This window comes from Tupaia chinensis, unplaced genomic scaffold (genome assembly GCF_000334495.1).
Source record: "Tupaia chinensis unplaced genomic scaffold, TupChi_1.0 Scaffold142402_2, whole genome shotgun sequence".
NCBI classification, from domain to species: Eukaryota; Metazoa; Chordata; class Mammalia; order Scandentia; family Tupaiidae; genus Tupaia; species Tupaia belangeri.
Genome location: NW_006202251.1, coordinates 121,455 through 125,254, shown reverse-complemented (window position 1 = coordinate 125,254; position 3,800 = coordinate 121,455). Strand labels below are relative to the sequence as shown.

General features: G+C 39.9%; 1 pseudogene; it reads right to left on the bottom strand.

Moving 5' to 3' along the window:
- Positions 1-411: 411 nt before the first annotated feature.
- LOC102495000 (transcription initiation factor IIA subunit 2 pseudogene) lies at positions 412-905 on the bottom strand (annotated as a pseudogene).
- Between the last annotated feature and the right edge of the window lie 2,895 nt (positions 906-3,800).

The following is a 3,800-nucleotide window of genomic DNA, read 5'->3' as shown; positions in this document are numbered from 1 at the left end:
CATATTTCCCAGTCATTACTCACACTGTGTTGTACAATGAGTTTATTATAGAGTGTTCTTAAGTAGGCAACAACTTGATATATCACTAAAAAAAAGTTATGCTTCCTCATGCTGTGCAATAAAGGTAAGAGGCTACAGCTTTGTTTTTTTTTTTAGAGGGTTTTGCTATAGGGCGCGTGCGCTCGCCAGACAGACAGAGAGAGACATAGAGACAGAAAGCGAGAAATCACCCCCCAGGGGGGATGGTCATGCCGCAATCCCTTCTCCTCCATTCTCCTCTCGGGATCTTGGGCACGCACACACACATGCCTGGCGTGAGTTTTAAGCCACCGGGTCCAGGACGCAAACCGCAGTCGACTACGTGGGAGTCCAGCGACATAGCCATTACACTAACTGCTGGTTCCCAAGAGGCTACAGTTTTAAGCTTCTTTCTACTGGAATTCTCTGATAGTATAGCACAGTGTTGTCATTTTTGCAATGCTGGAATAAATTTAAAAAGTCTCTTCTATGCATTTCTCTTCAAAAAGTGATGAATAATAACATAAGATGGCTTTAAAAAGCCATGTTTTTCCTATTCATTCTGTAGTATTGGAGCCCGTGTTTTTACCATCACAGGCTACAATTTTCACTTTATCCACTTTAATCAGTTCTGACATCTCTCTGAATTCAACATCATTCAATACAAAAGTCCACATGTTATCGCAGAATCTGTACGTATTTAGAGAGCCCCTGAAAGTGACTCTGTTCCTGACCCTCTGAGCCAATGCTGAATTTATAGCCTTATTAAACTGAAGTAGAACTTGAAGGGCAAGTTGGGGGGTAATCTGTTGAGACTGTATGAGCTCATCTAGGCTCTCCTGAAGACTGTTCCCCAAGGTGGTATTTCCGTATAACTGATATGCCATGGCTTAGGAGGAAGATACTGTTTTTCTTACTCAGGCCTGCATTGAGGTCCCACTCTCTCCGGCACAGGTGCTTCCCGCTGCAAGCAGACACCAGCAGCGCAGCCAGGAGCGGGGTAGGACTCAAGATCCTTAATTTAATAGCACGTACAAATTTCCTTTTACAATGTAAGAGAACATATTCCCAGGTTCTGGGGATTCAGAAATGGACATCTTTGGGAGGTCTTTGTTCAATGATGTAACTGTGAGGGAATCTCCAAAAAGTTCATGAAAAATGCATATTATGAAAAAAAAAACTATGTATGGATTTCATAATTTTTTTGTACCAATATACACCCACTTTGGGCCAGCCCTGAAGTGCAGTGATCAACTGGTGTGCATTGGAGCCAGATCCTACATAGCAGACCATGGTTCAAACCCTGTACCTGGTGGCTTAAAAATCATGTCAGGCACATGTGCATACATACAATCTTGAAGGGGTGAAGAAATGGACAAAGGGGCCAGCCCTGTGGCCTGGTGGTTGAAGGAGTTGGATCCCATTGACCAATGGTGGTTCGAATCCCAGCCCTAGTGACTTTAACAACATGTTGGGTGCATGTACATGTATACCTCAAACCCCAGCAGGATGGAGAAATGAGGAGAAAGGATTGCAGCATGACCACACCTCACTGGGGGTTCTAGTTCTCCCTCCATGTTTTTCTGTTTCTTTCTGTAGAACTCACGCACCTGTCAATTAAGAAAACAAAAGAGATAAATGAAAGAAGGACTATAGCGTGACTGGGTTCTACTAGAAGGCTCTCTCTCTCTCTCATGTACCCTCTGGCAATAAAAAAAAATTATTTCATACTTTAGTTCCATTTTTCATGAACTTTTTGAAATCCCTTCATATAGCTAGGTATAGAAATAAAAATAGAAATAAGTGTGTATAGGTGTATATATATGTGGATATATATGTATGTGTATGTATACACATATATATCTTGGCTTCTAAATACTATTTTCCAGTAAAGTAATTGTAGCTCCTTCAATAAATGGTTGATTTCAAGGCCGTGGCAGGAAAAGTACAATATCAGTCTGGAACATTTTATTGTGCTCTTAAAAAGGAAGGAAGTTCTTAAAAAATGATGGGGACAAATAAAAAGAAATTCAAGTAAGCTTGAAGGAGCTTTATTCACCAAAGCAAGAAATTCTGAGCAGTAAAATAAATAATAAATATAACTGAGTATAACACATTAAATTAAGTAGGAAACTATGAATTTATATATGATATAAGGAAATAAATGAGGAGCTGGAAAATATATACTGAAAGTGATTAATAGCAGATTAGACATTGCAGAAGGAAACCTATTAGTAAATTTTGAGGCTGAACAGTGGTACAGCAGTAAAATAAATTCTTTGTGAGGTTGACCCATATGAGGAAGTTCCCAGAGACTTCTCTGAGTACACCAAGCATTCCCAGAGACCTCCCTGAGTATACCAGGTATGTGCATACCCATAATCTGGGGTTGACTGAGACTGGAGGTGAATAGTGGTGTCAGGAAACTGTTTGGGGTGTCACCTCTTTTTCTTTCTCTTTCATTCATTCATGAAAGTAATACTTCTTTAGAGATATTTGCCTTAGGAAATGTGAGCTTACCAGGAAGAGAGAGAAATAGACAGGTGAATGTTAAAATACTTTGTAACCTAATGTTAGAAGTGACATCCTTTTACTTTTTCTGAATTCTGTTTGTTAGAGGGATGCCACTAGGTCCAACTCATACTCAAGGGAAGGAGGTTATACAGGGTACGAATACCAAGAAGTGGGGATCACTAGAAGTCGTGTCAGAAACTGCCTAGTACAATGTGCCCTCTGGCCCGCAATGATTCATGTTCCTCTCACATGCAATGTATGTTTACCCACTCCTCAGGTCCCTAAAAATCTCATATGATTATAGCTTCAGCTCAAGGCCTGGGGATCATTTCATTTGAATGAGATCCAGAAGTGTCTGAGGCTCCTCAGATGTAGTTACTTACACATATTTATCAGTACCTCTCAATTTGGAGATCTGTAAAGTTAAAGAGACAAGTTAAATGTACCCCACACAAATTTTCGATAGTTAATGGTGGAACAGGAAGAATTGGATAACTGATAGAAACATCTCTGTTCAAAATGGGAAAAAATAGATGCAGAAGGGAGTCAATGGTCTGTAGCAGTTCTGAAATCCAGTCAGGCAAATGTTGGAAGTTCCTTAAGTAGGTTTTAAGGGCTGGAAATAATTTTCCATAGTATTTGTGTCTTTCCACTGAGTTCTTGCTTCCACTCTGAAACTTCCTTTCTTTTAAATGAAAAGTAGCACATATTTGCAGATATGTAGTTTTATCTACCTCCTACCTCTTTAGTAGAATTGTTGGGGCAACTGGTGGCATGTTGGTTAAGGTGGCTAGATCACCACATGGCCAACTGGGTAGTTCATGTCCCAGGCCCAGCAGCTTGAAAAACATAACAGGCATCTGTATGTGTGCCCAAAATCCTCAAAGGAAGGAGAGATGGAGAAAAGGGATTGCAGTATGACCATTCCCTATGGGAGGATGCTCTCTCTCTCTCTCTCTCTCTCTCTCGCACAAATGCCCTCTGTGAAATTAAAAAAAAAATGCAGCCTAACTGCTTCTTTATTATGTGTGATCTCTATCCCTTTCAGTCAAAGCTGGTACTGTTTCTGCCAATAGTTTTTTCATAAACTTTGAGGGATGTCTTTGAATTTCACTGAGGTTTACTATATTAGACAAAATAATCATAATTAAAAATATTAAAATGAACCTTTTCAACCTTGCAACTTGGCTGAGTCAGCTGAGGAAAAACGCCCTTATGCTTCCTAGAGCACCTATTGTTCAATGAGATCTGTGAAGCACACATTAAAT